Source organism: Salvelinus sp. IW2-2015, unplaced genomic scaffold (assembly GCF_002910315.2).
Source record: "Salvelinus sp. IW2-2015 unplaced genomic scaffold, ASM291031v2 Un_scaffold5286, whole genome shotgun sequence".
Lineage (NCBI taxonomy): Eukaryota > Metazoa > Chordata > Actinopteri > Salmoniformes > Salmonidae > Salvelinus > Salvelinus sp. IW2-2015.
The window spans coordinates 7959-29765 of record NW_019946551.1 but is presented as its reverse complement, the minus strand read 5'-3'; the positions used below and the strand labels follow the sequence as shown (position 1 = coordinate 29765).

At 42.7% G+C, this 21807-nt stretch overlaps 1 pseudogene; it reads left to right on the top strand.

Moving 5' to 3' along the window:
* Positions 1-833: 833 nt before the first annotated feature.
* The window catches only part of LOC112078128 (beta-1-syntrophin-like), a 28625-nt pseudogene continuing 7651 nt past the window's right edge, over positions 834-21807 (top strand).

Below are 21807 nucleotides of genomic sequence, written 5' to 3'. Positions count from 1 at the left end.
TCGTCACGCACCTATGAACTTACACAATATTCACTCCGCTTTTCGTCACGACTGCTAGTCCCCCTACAGCAGCTCACTCGATCGCGTATCACCCCGCTGTTGAGTGACCCATCTCATGGCGCCATGTTTGGCACTCCCTCCCATCATCGATCGTCCCATTACCTCTAGTATTCAGCACAAGGCGACTCAGTTTGTCTGTTATTTAGACTCCGTCCTGCTCATAGGATCTGATGACGCTTCACAAGAATTCGCCCACCGGATCATCTCTTCTACCAATTCATCCCTGCAACTCTACTGGGACGCGCTCCATAGACGCAGTCGAGCAGGTCCACCCCCGATCGCCACGCTCACCACTTCAGTATACCATTTCTTCACAATCTGAATCAATTTTTTTGTACTCTTTGCTGATCAAGCTCACCTCTTATCGACAGTGATTGTTATCCTGCTCTACTTTCTTTGTATCTTACGTCTCACTTATTTATGATTTGCTCAATCGCTAAGTAATATCTTAATAATGTACATTATATCACTCTACATCATCCCCTCATACTTCATACTCAGTCTCTTTCTCGGTTATCACATTATTTCATTCATGCAATTATGTAACTCTTAATTATTATATATCATCTTTAACTAACCTCTTAATTAACATCTTCATATTCTCCTAATCTTTTTTATCCTAAGCTAATACTGTCAACTATATCCTTTTTTCTATATTAATTTATTGCTAAAATCATCTTTTACTATTCCTATTGTGATATCTTAGTTTTTTTTGTATCTTAATCGGAATCTTATCGTATCACGTCTACTTTCAAGAATAGAATACTTGGGCTGTTGGAGCAGGGACTAGGTTATGTTGCCAAAAAAAAAGAGCCGTTAGCTGAAGTTGCTGAACTATTGGGAAGCCATGCTGAGAAGTTCGGGGGTAAAGTCCTATGTGAGTTTAATCACATGGCATTTTAAGAATGCTTCAAAGATGGCGGTAGCTACATAATTTCGGGAACAGAGTACAAAAAAGTGGCTTGTTGGAGGTTTTAGTGAGGGACCGATGGCACAAAGTTTTGGCCAACTTGAACGAAGAAGCTCTAACGTTGAGTTGCGAGGACCTGGGAGAGAATGTGACCCTAAACGGCATCACCAATGGATCTTACGGGTGCAACGCAACTCACTCGGATCACACAAACAGTCCGAAAACTGCGGCGAGGACAGCTTTCACGGATTTACAGGAGCAAGTCCCAGAGGCGATCGCCAACAGAAAAAGATGTGTGAAAGTAATAAAGCAAGAGGTAGGAGGACTCGGCATCAGCATAAAGGGAGAAAAGAGAATAAAATGCCGATACTTATTAGTAAGATCTTCAAAGTCTGGCTGCGGATCAAACCCAAGCCTTATATGTCGTGACGCGATTCTATCGGTGAACGGCGTGAACCTGCGGGACGCCACGCATGACGAGGCGGTGCAGGGGCTCAAACGAGCCGGGAGAGAGGTGACGCTAGAAGGTAAGAACGGAACGGGACCAACTGTCGTTCGATACATTCTTTCTTGGTGAAGTGTGGGSCCCCGGGGGTATCCTCAAATCTATATGCAGGCTGCCAGAGGAATTACGCGCATTAATATTTCTGCTCCCAAACATATGAGTGATCAACCTCTGTCAACTGGATCCACAAACAAACATTATTTTTTTTTTCCTTCAATTTTCTAAATACTTTCAATATTATTAATTTCCATGTCTGCTCAATGCCGGGGCAAAAGGATGCCCATTTGAAACTCCAAAATAGTGTTACATTTTTGGGGGAAATAATGGAGATTAACTGAAAAATTCTTATGTTGTTTCTTGCAATAGCCTTCCGTGACTTTAAAGATTATTTATCTCGAAATTGTGATTCCTAAAAGATGTGTCTGGAGATTTGGTGAATTCAAATCAGGAATGAGCAGGGTCAGCTATACCATAATGACCTCTTATTCATGTTCTCATTACATGTAGTGCAACAAGACCACTCATGGTCTGGAAAGTTCTCTAATTAAGCACGAGGAGGTGTGGTATATAGCCAATATACCACGGCTTAGGGCTGTTCTTACGCATGACGCATCGTGGAGTGCCTGGACACAGCCCTTAGCACAAACCCCAGAGGTGTCTTATTGCATAATATATTTAAACAAACAATATTGGAATTACCATGGTAACAACCAACTGTCAACTCTCTCTGCCTGATTGATAGATTATGATAGAATATGAATTTTGAATGAAGGTAAACATCAACTCTGTCAGAGTGCTGAAAAATCTAATAGAAGGGTTGTTTTTATTGGGGATTTTTAAATMAATTKTTTTCCARACTTTACAAATGTTTGTATTGAACTTTTACTTTTAGAGGCAAAAATATGTCTGTTTTGAGTATCTGTTGTCAACTCCGTAAGTGGCTTGTCAACTCCGTCATAATGTGTAATCACTGAACTTTTACTTTTAGTGGCAAAAATATGTCTGTTTTGAGTATCTGTCGTCAACTCCGTAAGTGGCTTGTCAACTCCGTCACTTGATGGCTAACCACCTTAAAATCTATTTTTTTTTGTCAATATTCTGAGAAAATTATGTGTAGTCACTGTTCTGCAACATATGCTTAAATAATGTAACTACTTTCTGTGCAAGACCTAAGAGTTCATGTTTGCTTTATAAATGTTGTTTTACGTTTTAAATCTAGAAAAACTCAAATTTGCCATGGAGCATTATATAGAGCTATAAAACAAAACAACAATTATTTTAATTTATCAAAAGGGTTTTATTTTGTTCTCCATACATTTTCACCTGCTAAAATAAATGTTTTCAATAGGCCTATCAGCAACGTTAACAGTTTACGGAATAAGGAATTAATATTGTGTCCCTTGTTCCTTGACAATAAATATTTAGGTGACTCCCTCTCCATGTTGCGAAATCAAATACTTTGAATTTCTGAGGAAGTCTTTATCATCCAACCTTGGGAATCGTGCATCACAGGACTGGGAGTGTAATATCAAGTTTTGCCCAAAACAATACAGGCTTGCGCACACACACACACACACAACACACGCACAGCGCACACACACACACACACACACACGCACACAGCACACCACACAAATAATAAAAATGTCACCATTTCACATTTCTCTGCAGACCTATGGGTGAAACACACGTCCAGAAGGAGAATCCAAGAAACAGCCTTTACTTCACTCTGTAACCAGGACAACATAAAACACCTTTACCTCACTCTGTAACCAGGACAACATAAAACAACCTTTACTTCACTCTGTAACCAGGACAACATAAAACAACCTTTACTTCACTCTGTACGACGACATAAAACACCTTTACTTCACTCTGTAACCAGACAACATAAAACAACCTCTACCTCACTCTGTAACCAGGCAACATAAAACAACCATTACCTCACTCTGTAACCAGACAACATAAAACAACCTCTACCTCACTCTGTAACCAGACAACATAAAACAACCTTTACCTCACTCTGTAACCAGTAACCAGACAACATAAAACAACCTCTACCTCACTCTGTAACCAGACAACATAAACAACCTCTACCTCACTCTGTAACCAGGCAACACTAAAACAACCTCTACCTCACTCTGTAACCAGACAACATAAAACAACCTCTACCTCACTCTGTAACCAGGACAACATAAAACAACCTCTACCTCACTCTGTAACCAGACAACATAAAACAACCTCTACCTCACTCTATAACCAGGACAACATAAAACAACCTCTACCTCACTCTGTAACCAGAAAAAATAAAACAACCTTTACCTCACTCTGTAACCAGACAACATAAAACAACCTCTACCTCACTCTGTAACCAGACAACATAAAACAACCTCTACCTCACTCTGTAACCAGACAACATAAAACAACCTTTACCTCACTCTGTAACCAGACAACATAAAACAACCTCTACCTCACTCTGTAACCAGACAACATAAAACAACCTCTACCTCACTCTGTAACCAGACAACTAAAACAACCTCTACCTCACTCTATAACCAGGACAACATTAAACAACCTCTACCTCACTCTGTAACCAGGCAACATAAAACAACCTCTACCTCACTCTGTAACCAGACAACATAAAACAACCTCTACCTCACTCTGTAACCAGACAACATAAACAACCTTTACCTCACTCTGTAACCAGGACACAAAAACAACCTTACCTCACTCTGTAACCAGACAACATAAAACAACCTCTACCCCACTCTGTAACCAGGCAACATAAAACAACTACCTCACTCTGTAACCAGACAACATAAAACAACCTCTACCTCACTCTGTAACCAGACAACATAAAACAACCTCTACCTCACTCTGTAACCAGACAACACAAAACAACCTCTACCTCACTCTTAACCAGGACAACATAAAACATCTCTACCTCACTCTGTAACCAGAAACTAAAACAACCTCTACCTCACTCTGTAACCAGACAACATAAAACAACCTTTACCTCACTCTGTAACCAGGCAAGATAAAACAACCTCTACCTCACTCTGTAACCAGTAACCAGACAACATAAAACAACCTCTACCCCACTCTTTAACCAGACAACATAAAACAACCTCTACCTCACTCTGTAACCAGACAACATAAAACAACCTTTACCTCACTCTGTAACCAGGACAACATAAAACAACCTCTACCTCATCCTGTAACCAGACAACATAAAACAACCTCTACCTCACTCTGTAACCAGAAACATAAAACAACCTCTACCTCACTCTGTAACCAGGCAACATAAAACAACCTTTACCTCACTCTGTAACCAGACAAAATAAAACAACCTCTACCTCACTCTGTAACCAGAAAACATAAAACAACCTCTACCTCACCTGTAACCAGGCAACATAAACAACCTTTACCTCACTCTGTAACCAGACAACATAAACAACCTCTACCTCACTCTGTAACCAGGACAACATAAAAAACCTTTACCTCACTCTGTAACCAGTAACCAGGCAACATAAAACAACCTCTACCTCACTCTGTAACCAGACAACATAAAACAACCTCTACCCCACTCTGTAACCAGACAACATAAAACAACCTTTACCTCACTCTGTAACCAGTAACCAGGCAACATAAAACAACCTCTACCTCACTCTGTAACCAGACAACATAAAACAACCTTTACCTCACTCTGTAACCAGACAACATAAAACAACCTTTACCTCACTCTGTAACCAGTAACCAGGCAACATAAAACAACCTCTACCTCACTCTGTAACCAGACAACATAAAACAACCTTTACCTCACTCTGTAACCAGACAACATAAAACAACCTCTACCCCACTCTGTAACCAGGCAACATAAAACAACCTTTACCTCACTCTGTAACCAGGACAACATAAAACAACCTTTACCTCACTCTGTAACCAGACAACATAAAACAACCTCTACCTCACTCTGTAACCAGACAACATAAAACAACCTCTACCTCACTCTGTAACCAGGCAACATAAAACAACCTCTACCTCACTCTGTAACCAGACAACATAAAACAACCTCTACCTCACTCTGTAACCAGACAACATAAAACAACCTCTACTCACTCTGTAACCAGACAACATAAACAACCTTTACCTCACTCTGTAACCAGACAACATAAAACAACCTCTACCTCACTCTGTAACCAGTAACCAGACAACATAAAAACAACCTTACCTCACTCTGTAACCAGACAACATAAAACAACCTCTACCCACTCTGTAACCAGGACAACATAAAACAACTCTACCTCACTCTGTAACCAGGACAACATAAAACAACCTCTACCTCCACTCTGTAACCAGACAACATAAAACAACCTCTACCTCACTCTGTAACCAGACAACAAAAACAACCTCTACCTCACTCTGTAACCAGAAACATAAAACAACCTCTACCTCACTCTGTAACCAGGACAACATAAAACAACCTTTACCTCACTCTGTAACCAGACAACATAAAACAACCTCTACCTCACTCTGTAACCAGGACAACATAAAACAACCTTTACCTCACTCTGTAACCAGACAACATAAAACAACCTCTACCTCACTCTGTAACCAGACAACATAAAACAACCTCTACCCCACTCTGTAACCAGGCAACATAAAACAACCTTTACCTCACTCTGTAACCAGACAACATAAAACAACCTCTACCTCACTCTGTAACCAGGACAACATAAAACAACCTTTACCTCACTCTGTAACCAGACAACATAAAACACACCTCTACCTCACTCTGTAACCAGGACAACATAAAACAACCTCTACCTCACCTGTAACCAGACGACATAAAACAACCTCTACCTCACTCTGTAACCAGACAACATAAAACAACCTCTACCTCACTCTGTAACCAGGACCACATAAAACAACCTTTACCTCACTCTGTAACCAGGACAACATAAAACAACCTCTACTTCACTCTGTAACCAGTAACCAGACAACATAAAACAACCTCTACCTCACTCTGTAACCAGCAAGATAAAACAACCTCTACCTCACTCTGTAACCAGGACAACATAAAACAACCTTTACCTCACTCTGTAACCAGACAACATAAAACAACCTTTACCTCACTCTGTAACCAGGACAACATAAACAAACCTCTACCTCACTCTGTAACCAGGACAACATAAAACAACCTTTACCTCACTCTGTAACCAGTAACCAGACAACATAAAACAACCTCTACCTCACCTAACCAGACGACATAAAACAACCTCTACCTCACTCTGTAACCAGACAACATAAAGCTGTATAAACAGCGTGACCTTCCCCTGAGAGAACAGGGTTATTACAGTTGGACACACACACACACGCACGCACACACAGAGCAGGGTTATTACAGTTGGACACACACATGCACACACACACACACACCACACACACACACACACACACACACACAACACACACACACACACACACACACACACACACACACACACACACCCACACGCCACACATACACACACAGAGCAGGGTTATTACAGTTCCAGCAGAAGGAAGCAGGGTCCCAGCAGGGTAGAGCAGAGGTCTGCTGTAATGATAAGCTCAAAGACAGTACGGGTTGGAGTCAGGGGAGGCTGGTGGGAGGAGCTATAGGAGGGCGGCCTCATTGTCATCACTGGAATAGAACTATTGGAACGGTATCAAACATATGGAAACCACATTTCATTCCAGCCATTACAATGAGCCTGTCCTCCTACAGCTCCCCCACCAGCCTCCACTGGTAGGAATGCATTGTCTTCCTGAGAGTTCTCTCACTACAGAAATTCAACATCATGTGTGTCTGTAAAGACTGTTCTGAAGAGCTAATAACAGGATGTACATACATGTTCTATGTTTGTGAATTATGAATGGAGCATGGGATAATGTACAGCAATGACTACAACATGATTACAATGTATGCCTTTAAGTACACCGTGTATGAGATACAGTATTGTACTTGAGAAGCTGAGTTCTGGTCAGGGGAATTGTGGTTGAAGATGAGGAAACGGCTGATTTGTGCGTTACTGTAATACTCAGAGGACTCCCGTGTTTCAGCTTCTCTCTCAGTTGAAGCCTCACTACACCAGAGGACTTCCGTGTTTCAGCTCTCTCTCTCAGTTGAAGCCTCACACACCAGAGGACTTCCGTGTTTCAGCTTCTCTCTCAGTTGAAGCCTCACTACCCAGAGGACTCCCGTGTTTCAGCTTCTCTCTCAGTTGAAGCCTCACTACACCAGAGGACTCCCGTGTTTCAGCTTTCTCTGTTGAAGCTCACTACACCAGACTCCGTGTTTCGCTCTCTCCAGTTGAAGCCTCACTACACCAAGGATCCCATGTCTCAGCTTCTCTCTCAGTTGACGCCTCACTACACCAGAGACTCCCGTGTTTCAGCTTCTCTCTCAGTTGAACTCACTACACCAGAGGACTCCCGTGTTTCAGCTTCTCTCTAGTTGAAGCCTCACTACACCAGAGGACTCCCGTGTTTCAGTTCTCTCTCAGTTGAAGCCTCACTACACCAGAGGACTCCCTGTTTCAGCTTCTCTCTCAGTTGACGCCTCACTACACCAGAGGACTCCCGTGTTTCAGCTTCTCTCTCAGTTGACGCCTCACTACACCAGAGGACTCCCTGGTTTCAGCTTCTCTCTCATTGAAACTTCACTACACAGAGGACTCCCGTGTTTCAGCTTCTCTCTCAGTTGAAGCCCACTACACCAGAGGACTCCCATGTTTCAGCTTCTCTCTCAGTTGACGCTCACTACACCAGGGACTCCCGTGTTTCAGCTTCTCTCTCAGTTTAAATATTCACTACACCACTGCAGAGCAGAGCCAGTAGGAAGTCCTTCACTTAAAGGCAGACAAACAGTTGTTACATCACAATGTCAATATCATTTACTAGAAAAGGTACATTGTTTGTATTACAACACACACACACACACACACACACACACACACACACACACACACACACACACACACACACACACACACACACACACACACACACACACACACACACACACACACACACACAAGCTGTGATGACAGAGTGAACCATCTACTCCTAGCCCTAGTACAGTTTAGAAAACTGTTTCTCAACACTCCTATTATCCTCGCTGTGAATTTACCGTTTGATTCATTTACTTTGACTGAATCCATTATTTGAATATCGTCCTTTAACTTGTTTTCCATTCAGCTCCAGTACAGACTCCCCACCTGGTTGTTCTTAACATAGAAGTCATGCTATGAACATCAGTCCATCTCACTGTGTATTGTCTAATATTTCTGCTAAAGTTCAGATAAACTGTAGTCCATTTAAACCGGCATTCAAGTACCTGTTCTTGCTTTGATAAGGTGAAACATTTTCCGGCGGCAGAGGGAAAAGATCCCTCGTAGACCTCTGTGTGATTCTGTAACAGGTTTCTGCAGCAGTATCTACCTGCCCATTCAGTGGAGTAAAAAGAGCTCCATTCTATTCTGCAATTAAAGTCTCATAAAAAGGCTCCTTTTGTTCCTGTCTGTTTTATTCATCCAGAAGTTACTTCACGTCAAATTAGCCATTTTCTTCTCTCAGCTCAATGAGAGCAGCTAACAAAGCTCTCCATTCTGTTCCCATGTTAATACATGTAACTAGCTCTAATGGCTGTGTCTAGTTAACAGGCTGACAACACAAAGACTGGGTTATTATTACACCTGACAATAGGGCAGATAGATGTAACGTTATTTCACAATTCAGAGACACGCTGGCTTCTATAATGGCTTCCATTGTATGGATAATAACTGAAGAAGAAATGACTTGCACCCAACCATTAGGTTGAGATTCTCTAAATGACTTGGGGTTTCTACCAGCTGGGTTTCTATGGTGACGTTGATTCATTCAGGGAAGCTCATTCGGCCCGTTTTTCTACGAGCAAGCAGGATTGAGTAGAGACATACTGCCCAAACACCACATGCATTAACAGGAAAATGTGGTCGATGAGTAAGAACACGACCGAACAGTGATACATTTGATGCTATTTCTATTCCAAAGCCCGTCAATTTCTCTCCTGCTATATTTTGCAAATACATTCATTATCAAAAAGGAAATCTTGCAAGTTAATTATTCAGATTCAGTGAGCTCATGTCTTTTGTAGCAAAAACAATCCCCACAGGAAGTACAGACTCCTAGGCAGGACGTACAGACTCCTAGGCAGGAAGTACAGACTCCTAGGCAAGAAGTACAGACTCCTAGGGCAGGAAGTACAGACTCCTAGGCAGGAAGTACAGACTCCTAGGCAGGAAGTACAGACTCCTAGGCAGGAAGTACAGACTCCTAGGCAGGAGTAACAGACCCTAGGCAGGAATACAGACTCCTAGGCATAGCAATAATCATAAACATAATGAACCTCCGGCAAATGGTATTTTCCCCTCTACTAAAATGGACATTTCTATTTTGGAACAGAGTTGAGAACACACAGCTACAGATTCTGGTTACGAGAGAACTTGTCCTCATTACTTACACGTCACTGTCATTGACTCATTCAGTTTTCAGGATATTGGTTAGTTGAGGTTCTCAATGTGTTCACACCACACACCACACAACACACACACACACACACACACCACACCACACCACACACACACACACACACACACACACACACACACACACACACAACAACACAACACACACACACACACACACACACAGGTGTGTTATCTTCCTGCACAGCTGCTCTAAGTAGTAGTGGAGAAGCAGCCTCCACGGTAATGTTAGTGACAGTAGAGGCAAGAGCTAAACCATAGATAGGAGAGAAACCAGTAGATAGGAGAGAGAACAGTAGATAGGAGAGAGAACCAGTAGGAGAGAATAACAGTAGGAAGGAGAGAACCAGTAGATAGGAGAGACAGAACCAGTAGATAGAGAGAGCAGAACCAGTAGATAGGAGAGAGCAGAACCAGTAGATAGGAGAGAGAACCAGTAGGAAGGAGAGACGAACCAGTAGGAAGGAGAGAGAACCAGTAGATAGGAGAGAGCAGAACAGTAGATAGGAGAGAAACCAGTAGGAAGGAGAGAGAACCAGTAGATAGGAGAGAGCAGAACCAGTAGATAGGAGAGAGCAGAAACCAGTAGATAGGAGAGAGAACCAGTAGGAAGGAGAGAGCAGAACCAGTAGAAGGAGAGAGAAACCAGTAGATAGGAGAGAGCAGAACCAGTAGATAGAGAGAGAACCAGTAGGAAGGAGAGAGAACAGTAGATAGGAGAGAGCAGAACCAGTAGATAGAGAGAGAGCAGAACAGTGATAGGAGAGAGAACCAGTAGGAAGGAGAGAGAACCAGTAGGAGGAGAGAGAACCGTAGATAGGAGAGAGCAGAACAGTAGATAGGAGAGAGCAGAACCAGGTAGATAGGAGAGAGAACCAGTAGGAAGGAGAGAGAACCGTAGGAAGGAGAGAGAACCAGTAGATGGAGAGAGAACCAGTAGATAGGAGGATCAGAACCAGTAGGAAGGGAGAGAGACCAGTAGATGGAAAGAGAACCAGTAGATAGGAGAGAGCAGAACAGGATAGGAAGAGAGAACCAGTAGATAGGAGAGAGCAGAACCAGTAGGATAGGAGAGAGCAGAACCCTGGAGGAAGGAGAGAGCAGAACCAGTAGATAGGAGAGAGCAGAACCAGTAGATAGGAGAGAGAACCAGTAGATAGGAGAGAGCAGAAACCAGTAGGAAGGAGAGAGCAGAACCAGTAGAGAGAGAGAGCAGAACCAGTAGATAGGAGAGCAGAACAGTAGAAGGAGAGAGAACCAGTAGGAAGGAGAGAGAACCAGTAGATAGGAGAGAGGACAGAATAGGGAGAGCAGAACCAGTAGATAGGAGAGAGCAGAAACAGTAGATAGGAGAGAGAACCAGTAGGAAGGAGAGAGAACCAGTAGGAAGGAGAGAGAACCAGAGAGGAGAGAGAACCAGTAGATAGGAGGAGCAGAACCAGTAGATAGGAGAGAGAACCATAGGAGGAGAGAGAACCAGTAGGAAGGAGAGAGAACCAGTAGGAATAGGAGAGAAACCAGTAGATAGGAGAGAGCAGAACACCAGTAGATAGGAGAGAGCAGAACCAGTAGATAAGGAGACCATAGGAAGGAGAGAAAGTAGGAAGGAGAGAGAACCAGTAGATAGGAGAGAGAACCAGTAGAGTAGGAGAGAGCAGAACCAGTAGGAAGGAGAGAGCAGAACCAGTAAGAGAAGGAGAGAGAACCAGTAGATAGGAGAGAGCAGAACCAGTAGATAGGAGAGAGCAGAACCAGTAGATAGGAGAGAAACCAGTAGGAAGGAGAGAGCCAGAGATAGAAGGAAGAGAGGAGAGGCAGAACCAGTAGATAGGAGAGAGCAGAACCAGTAGATAGGAGAGAGACCAGTAGAAGAGAGAGAGAACCAGTAGGAAGGAGAGAGAACCAGTAGATAGGAGAGAGCGAACCAGTAGATAGGAGAGAGCGAAACCAGTAGATAGGAGAGAGCGGACCAGTAGATGGAGAGAAGAACCAGTAGGAAGGAGAGAGCAGAACCAGTGAGATAGGTGAGAGCAGAACCAGTAGATAGGAGAGAGAACCAGTAGATAGGAGAGAGAAACCAGTAGATAGGAGAGAGCAGAACCAGTTGATAGAGAGAGCAGACCAGTAGATAGGAGAGATCAGGAACCAGTAGGAAGGAGAGAGAACCAATAGATATGAGAGAGCAGAACCAGTAGATAGGAGAGAGAGAACCAGTAGGAGAGAGAACCAGTAGGAAGGGGAGAGAACCAGTAAGAAGGAGAGAGAACCAGTAGATAGGAGAGAGAACCAGTAGATAGGAGAGATCAGAACCAGTAGGAAGGAGAGAGAACCAGTAGATAGGAAAGAGAACCAGTAGATAGGAGAGAGCAGAACCAGTAGATAGACGAGAGAGAAGCAGAACCAGTAGATAGGAGAGAGAGCAGAACCAGTAGGAAGGAGAGAGCAGAAACAGTAGAAGGAGAGAGCAGAACCAGTAGATAGGAGAGAGCAGAACCAGTAGATAGAGAGAAGAACCAGAGATAGAGAGAAACCGTAGATAGGAGAGAGCAGAACCAGTAGGAAGGAGAGGAGCAGAACCAGTAGGAAGGAAGAGCAGAACCAGTAGATAGGAGAGAGCAGAACCAGAGTAGGAGAGAGAACCGGTAGATGGAGAGAGCGGAACCAGTAGATAGGAGAGAGCGAACCAGTAGATAGGAGAGGAACCAGTCAGAGGAGAGAGCAGGAACCAAGTAGATAGGTGAGAGCAGAACCAGTAGATAGGAGAGAGCAACCAGTAGATAGGAGAGAGAAACCAGTAGATAGGAGAGAGAACCAGTAGATAAGGAGAGAGCAGAACCAGTAGATAGGAGAGAGCAGAACCAGTAGATAGGAGAAGATCAGAACCAGTAGGAAGGGAGAGAACCAATAGAATATGAGAGAGCAGAACCAGTAGATAGGAGAAGATAAGTGAAAGAGAGATGGGGCAAACGAGAGAGGAATACTCAGAGTTGTGTGTTGACCTCACTCTGAAAGCATCCCGCTGGCGGGCCTGAACTAATGACACCACCACTACAACATACGCGTTACGATCAGACGAAGGGGTTTCAGCAAGGAATTCCCGTAAGATGACTTCTACCCTGCAGTTGCAGAGGAGGCCTATTTGTTTGCCAGATCTGTCAGCTTCTATGCATAATGATAGTCTTACGTTTCTGTTAGATGTTGATACCTTTCTTTACTTATTTCCTTCGTTCCTTATAACGGCCAGTACTCGTGTTTCGTGGAGTTTTCTTTACTTTGTTCCTTAAGAACAGGGCCTGTACTCGTGTTTCATGGGAGGTTCTTTACTTTGTCTTAAGAACAGGGCCTGTATCGTGTTTCATGGGAGGTTTCTTTACTTTGTCTTAAAGAACAGCCCTGTCTCGTTTTCAGTAGAGGTTCTTTACTTGTTCCTTAAAACAAGGGCCTGTACTCGTGTTTCATGGAGGTTCTTTACTTTGTCCTTAAAGAAACAGGGCCTGTACCTCTGTTTCAGTGGAAGGTTTCTTTACTTTGTCCTTAAAGAACAGGCCTGTCTCGTGTTTCAGTGAGTTTCTTACTTTCGTTCCTTAAAGAACAGGTCCTGTAACTCGTGTTTCAGTGGAGTTGCTTACTTCTTTTCATAAAAGAACAGGCCTGTCCCGGCTCAGATGGCAGGTTCTTTACTGTTCCTAAAAAGCCTGCCAGATTCGTGCGTTCTTACTTCGTTCCTTAAAGAAACAGGGCCTGTCCTCGTGTTTCAGTTGGAGGTTTCTTTACTTCGTTCCTTAAAAGAACAGGGCCTGTCCTCGGTGTTTCAGTGGAGGATTTCTTACTTCGTTCCTTAAAGAACAGAGGCCTGTACTCGTGTTTCATGGAGGTTTCTTTACTTCGTTCCTTTAAAGAACTGGGCTGCTACTCGTGTTTCAGTGGAGTTTCTTTACTCTTCCGTTGGCCGGGTTCCCGGTTGTAGGAGTTTATCTGCTTATAACAGGGCTGTACTCGTGTTTCAGTGGAGGTTCTTTACTTCGTTGCCTTAAAGAAACAGTGGCCTTCTCGTGTTTCAGTGGAGGTTTCTTTACTCTTCCTTTAAAGAACGCGCTGTCACTCTGTGTTTCAGTGGAGCGTTTCTTTACTTCGTTCCTTAAAGAACATGGCCTGTACGTGCGTGTTTTCAGTGGAGGTTTCTTTACTTCGTTCCTTAAAGAACAGGGCCTGTACTCGTGTTTCAGTGGAGGTTTCTGAGGGGATGACGGATCTTAATAATAGCCGAAACTCAGTTGATGGAATGGCATCAAACGGATGGAAACCATGTGTATGATGTATTTGATACCATTCCACTCCAGTCATTACCACGAGCCCCGTCCTCCCCAAATAAGGTTCCACCAACCTCCTGTGTCGTGTTTGTACACCCTTTGAGTACATCTTTGTCATATTATCCTCTGAAACCTTCCCCTTGGATTAATGTAATACGAACAGTGAATGCCAGAACTCTTTATCAGCTGATACGTTTAGAGCTCCATCATTTAGGAATATAAACTGTTAAAACCTAATATGTTTCTGCAATATATTGCCACTTCTCCTTAGAGATTGATGTAATGCAGTCAAACAGATCRCTGTTGGTGGAAGCTGATCCCTGCCTTTTGCAGTGAGTAAATGGTTGACATCAGTGTTGTCCACATGGCCCTGTAATTTAAACTAAGGTCTCCGTACAGTCTGATACATGTTGTTTCTAGCAGGGTAGAAACAGCTATGTTATTCATGTCTACTGTGACTCGTGATCAATGCTGTGGATTTAACGTGATTCACAGATTGTGTCTATGAAACTGTGTAGCCACCAAATGACCAATGAATCCCATGTCCCAGAGCTGTGGTCTTTGGTCGGATTAGGCCTCTTGTGTGGTGTKGAATACTTCTAATGGCTCTAATCTCTCAGCTGTTGGTCAGGTTCACATCCAACGTTTGGAGCGATCCATCTAATCCTCTCAAACAATGCCAACCAACGTTTTCCCATGGAGGGGCAATATCTTTGAGTTCACAGAAACGGTTAAACTGGGTACAAGGTATGATTTGTGCTGTGACTCATAGAAGTGAGTTCAGAACACGTTATAGAATGGATTAACACTTCTAACAGACCTGGACCACCAATAGAACTGGACCACTAGTAGAACTGGACCACTAATATAACTGTATAATAGAACAGGACCACTAATAGAACTGGACCATTAATAGAACAGGACCACTAATAGAACTGGACCAGTAATAGAACTGGACCACTAATAGAACTGTATAATAGAACAGGACCACTAATAGAACAGGACCACTAATAGAACTGGACCACTAATAGAACTGTATAATAGAACAGGACCACTAATAGAACAGGACCACTAATAGAACTGGACCACTAGTAGAACTGGACCACTAAACTACGGTAGCTTTTTGCTGGTATAACTGACAGCACCTCCAGAGAGCTGAACTTCCTGTTCATAAGTGTGGGTGTCATCTGTCACCGACACTAAGGTCTAGAGCATAGATCAATAGAACCTGCTAAGTGTAGTCAGTGAAACGTCACATTGCCGAGAACCAGTTATTCGTATCAGACAGCCTCATCGAAGAGGGCACATTATATCCTTTAACTTAACCATAGCTTCAGTGAGATAATCTCACATGATTTTATTACTTTTATGTCGACACACGCAACATTAGGTCATTGCCTACCGTCTGTTGTCAGTGTTGCAGTATCCTACACAACACCATTAAGTTGATGAAACGACAAGATAAGAGAACGAACATGAACAACAGAATGATTTCCATATACCATAGACAAAATACAGAAATGATAGTGATATGTTCCTTATCCCAGTTAATCTCACGATCCGTCAGCAAGAAGAAACACACGTATCTAATGCTGTTAGTCATATGTAACCAAACTAAACACAGAAGGTTCCATTTAACACACTCATCCAACAACCTACGCATGTGTTTTGTATTGAAGTGATAATGTTTGTGTGTCATAAATCTAAATGACTGATATACTAAATAAAGCCTACCAAGTACTACAGTATGAACGCCGCTAGATGTCTAAAACGGATTGCTGTATATGAAGACATGGTGACAGCCATGTCATTAAGTACATATGACTGTATAACCTTAATTAACAATGACCAGGCACGTAGATCATACAGTCATTTACTTGTACTTTAGACACACACACCTATATAAAGCACCCTAGCGCCTGGACTAAATGAGCCCTCGTTAATTATACCCAAGACCAACCTCTGTAGCCTCGTCTATAGAAAGTGGACGACGTATAGCAAGAACAATCAGTGGACCTGTCTTCATGCATTGACCTGGCGTATAAAGACCAGGCCTGTTAAACTGACTGTATACAAGATCTGCTTCCAGAGTTTAGATATTAAATAAATTGTTTTAATGAGCATCTTCTTAGAAGATGATCATTGCTATATAAAAGACCCAGTTGGCACCTAGATACTGATAATGTACCAGAGGTTATATTAGAACAAATTATTATTTACAATGATGGCCATAAGGAGCCAAAGTGGAGGCGTGTTTTAAAAACTTGGACTGATCATTGTTTCAAGAGACCACGGCGGCAGAAAGCGCATGAATCTATGTCTAATAGGCCAGGCAGTCAGGTCCATCCAGCACTGGTTTATGCACGTCGGCTCGCCTCGTAATTCTCTTCAGCTCGGGGAAATGTCAATGTAAAGAGGCAAAGGGCTCAAGCCTTGGCTCGGGTTGAACTTCGAGTTCCTGGTCGGGGCCCTCACGCTCTAAGAAAAAACTGCTAGGGTGGAGGTGGTGGCACATCGGATAGGGTTAAAAGATGAGGGAAGGTGAGGGGGGAGGTGACGGTGGCGCGGCAAAGTTCGTATCCATTTAATTTCCGTGATATAAATACGCAAGTACCCGTACATTGTACCTGTGTGGGCTCAGCGTAGTCCCTAGGCGGACATAGCACGCGTGTGGTCCAACCTATGTTATTACACCGGTTTTCGAAATATTTAATGGCTTCCCTTGAAGACTAACTCAATTGAATCCCACGTAGGGCAGTGTAGCGTAGAGGTAAACATATAGAAGTCCCGTTCCTCCCTGCCCTCGCTAACTAAGCACGCTTAAACCCACCTGTTCCTAAGGCCATCATTGTAAATAATAATTTGGTTCTTAACTGACTGCCCGATTTAAATAAAAATTAAAACATCCAATTTTAATATCTAAAGACATAGGCGAGCATCACTCTCACACATTTTTGGTCTCTCATAACAAGTACCACAGGTCTAACAAGGCTGAAGGGGCACATAAGGTGTGGTGTGTCCAGACAGCAAACTGTTCTCTCATCCTACTGGATCTCCAAGTTGAAGCTCGAGATATGTGTCCGCTCATCCTGAGCCGTGTGCTCATGATCCAGAAACCAGTTTTACATCTGGGCTACGGTTCAGAAGAGTAGCAGGCCTAGTTATGTGTCCCAGGGACTAGAGTAACCTGGGACTGTTCTCTAGACGGTAGTGTAGAAGTGCTAGGTCGTAGCTGCTGTTGTTCTATGAAGCACATACTGATGTGATTCTTGCTTATGTGTCTACCTTTTATAAAGCAGTACGAGTCTATTGTGTGTTAGAAGACTATGTTAGCAACCCTGTGGTTCTTCCTTCTATAATGTCATGATCTTATAAATGGTTAAGGGACCATATGGGCTCGTGTGTCTGGATATGTCATTTTGTTTCTACCTTATGGTTCAAGCTAGGTAACCTTATTTAGTATGTCAGAGTGGACGCAATGGCGCGTTTTCTCTACTGTGATTAAGCAGTCATTTAGATCTACAGGTGGCGTGGCTTACTTGGTGTGTCATTGATATAATCACAGTGGTTCTTCATCTTATGTTTAATTTAAGTGAGAGAGGACTAGTGGTCGTGTTCAGAGAAGCAGAACTTGTTTCTCTATGGTTATTAAAGTAGCGTAGGCTAATGGTGTGGTACTGATACGATACCTTATTCTGCTACGGAGTAACATGTGAGGTAGGCTATCGTTGTGGTTCAGATTATAATCTGTTTTCTCATATTGATAACTCTCACAGAGGCTTAGACACTCTCTATGTGTTGTTCAGAAAGAACTGTTAGACCTCTATGTATAAGGTAAGCGTAGGGGTATGTTGTTTGTTGAATCACCAAGATACCCATTTTCTTAGCAACACGGTTAGATTAACGGTACGGCTGGCTCTTATTGTATGTGTTAGTCGAGATAATATTGCAACTGTTTCAGCATACAGTGGTGTTACACTGTAAGGTAGGCTATGTGTGTTTATCTTTAGCCAATGAGCGACATACCATTTTATACGTCTAACGCGCAGTTGACTCTCAATGTGAGTGCTATGTGTGTCGTGGTATAGGGAGAAGAACTGATTTTCACTGCATAGTATGTATATGATTAGGTAGGTATCATTGTGTTGTCATCGCATCAGAGCAAACATTATCACCATTTCTCCTAACGGTTTATTGCTCACACGCGTAAGGTCATACTGTAGTGTCCTGTAAGCAACAACCATTTCTATCGGGTCTAATATGAGGTGTAGTGGGATACCTAGTGTGGTGGTGCAGACAGGTAAACGTGGGTTTCTGTCTTGTTTTTAATTTTAAAGATGTAGAGATCTATTGCTTGGTTGGTTCAGAGTTAAGAGTAGAACGGCGTTTATTATCTCTCACGGTTATTAAGGATTAGGCGTATTGTGTGTCAGATTCTAGTAGAGGACCGGGTTTCTACCTATCGGGTTAGGTAATGGTAGGACATATGTGTAGGTCAGATATCAATCACTTGTGATCTCTCTATTGTTTAGAATGAATGTATGTGAAGGCTTGCTTATGTATGTGTCATGTGTAAGTCGAGAACTGTTTATTCTCTCTATGTTTAAATTAGTCGTTCATGGTAAGCTGTCTGATGTGCTGTTGTCTGGTAGAGAAAAATACCTTCTTCTCTACGGTTAATTAAGGTAGGCTAGTGTTGTGCAGAAAGAAACTGTTTCTCTGATGTATAATAAGGTAGTAGCCTATGTGTGTCTGATAAGAAACCATTTTCTCGCTACGGTTAATAAGGTAGGCATCTATGTGTGTCTGATAATGAAACTCATGTTCTCTACGGTATGATCTATTGGAAGGTAGGCTATGCTTTGTCAGCTATAGAAAGCTGTATCTCTATGTTAATTAAGGTAGGTTTATGGGTGTCAGATAGAAACCCGTTTTCTCTATGTGCATTCTAATTAAGGTAGGCTTCATGTAGTGGTGTTCTGTGAACCCGCAGTTTCTCTATCCGTATTAATGTTTAACGGTAGTGATGCTCTACTTGGGTGTGTCAGAATAGATAGTCCTGGGTTTTCTAAAGCGGTATAATTTGAAGGTGGACGCTATGTGCTGTACTGCTAATTAGGAAAAACCCGCTCTCATGCGTTCAATAGCTAACAGATCACGGTTTAATTAAAGGTATGTGGGCATTAGTGTGGTTGTCTGATAAGGCAAACCGATTCTCCTACCACGCTTTTAATGGTTAACTCACTTAAGGTAGGTAATGGAAGGGCAATATGGCCTCTAACTGTATCAGGTGTGGTGCACAGATTAGAAATCCGTATATACTCTGCTCTGTACTGGTTAGATACTCACCCGGTAGGCTATCTGTGTTGTTCCTGACTAGAAACACCTCTTAATACTCTGAACACTTTCTGCTTTATTTTGAGAGAAGCGTATTGCAGTTTCATCCACCTCGTGACTGTGCTACTAGAGTGATTGCACTACGTAAACCTGTTTATTATTACTCATTGTTTTCTAAATCCTCCAGGAAAGAACATAGCTAGAGTTGGGACGTTATCCAAAACCATTGGTGGTTGGGATGCAGAATTAGCACGTCCTTCCCTGTTACAAGCCTGTACTTGCCAGGCAAAGAGCAACCAAGAGTTACAACAATGTGGTGGTGTATGAGATGTAGTCTGTTTCTGTTTTACATTGTCCTTCAGTGGAGGTAAGCGCAGGAGTTGTCATACATTATTGTGTAGGTGGATTGAGATGAGCATCTTCCCTCCTCCACAAACTCTAATTGAAATTGTATGATTGTGAGAAGTATTCTTAATTACAGACGCATTGTCAGTGTAACAGGAGCTTCACACACCTTATGTCATTGTTGTCCCTCTCACACCATTGCTTGTTTGCTGTGTTACAGTCTGGACATTCAGTAATGTGTGTATTCAGGAACAGTTGATATCAATCTTGATCGAAGAGAACATTAGTGGATCACTAGTCCTGACAAACTATACCCAGCCTATGATGGTAACTCAGAAGTGGAGAAATTATGTTTAGCCAAATTTATTTGACAATATTAAAAAACTGAATACGGTGAACTGATCTTGAGAGAATATTGTCAAGACCCCTGTTTTGTTTATTTCCAATGGGCACGCTACATACTGCCTTTCGAGCCCAGTACCACACAATTAGGGCACTTAACAAGATACAAATCAATCGATGGCATAGGAACTCACGCTCCGTGTGCTAAAATAAATTAGTCTTTTAAAGCATGATTGTTGAAAATGCAACTACCCTCAATGCTCTAGTGAGTTCTCCCTAACACATCCAACACATACACATAATCATGTAAGGTCACTCACTCAGCTTGAAGCATGAGCATGTTGAATTGTTTCTCTATGTAGCACTCCAGGTATTTACAAGAACGCACAAAGACTAGAGAGTAGAGTATTTTCCAAAGCCTCGCAATAAGGACTGGCGTCACTACAATGTTTTGGTCGTATTAATAACTTCCATCGTTTCAGCACGTTGCTCACGACACAGGCTAACCTTCAGTTACTTTAGAGTTACATCTGGAAGACGCCTGCTCCACACAAAACACACATTGCTGCTATCTGAGATGTTCCGGACGTGTGCTGCAGGCTTGTTGTAGCTGACTGGTAGAGAGGAGCAGAGATCTCGCACTAGTGGAAATGTAAACAGCTGTTAGGTGAGAGACGTCCACACTACCCAGCCAGGAGAGGAGAGAGTTTCCTCCCTCCTCAGACAGATATACTGCATCTCTCTGTCTCTCTCGTTTATTCTAGGGCTTAAATAGACTAGGCTTAATATTGACTGATTTAGTATTCATTTAGGACGTCATAGAGAGTAAGCGATGCTAAAGTGTAAAACAGTTTTCTCATGTCTATTTTAGCTTGGATATTTGCCTTTTTCCCCGGGACGTTTTTTTCTTCTTCTCTCAAATAAAAAGCAGCTTGTCAGTGGAAAACAAACAGGCAGACAGACCATCATTGACCAGGAAAGGCATTGAAAGATTTGCCACACAGCGAGTCCACTTTCTAAATCTGGCCTTGGCTTTTAATGGCTCAGTAGTTAGTGTCCATGTTGGAGAGATGACCTGGCTGGATGTGTGGGCCTTGAATGGGGAGAACACACCTGGGTTCAAATAATTATGAAGTCTTTAAAATATTTGAGTTGTGCTTGATTGAGCTTGTAAGTGCAATGCCCACCCATCTGGCACTCCAGGCAGACTAAAGCAAACGCTCAAAGTATACAAAATGATTCCAAATAGTCTTTGAACCGCGCAGGTCTGGGGGAGAGCTTGGGCCTCTTTCCAGGAACATCTCTGTCTGTCTGTCTGTCTCTGACTAACGTAAACACTTCAGCTCCCTCCATTGACATCTGGCTTCTGTTTCTCCTCAATCAAGTCTCTGGTTTCTATTTTTAACTGTGGTGGGGGACTGGGGAGGG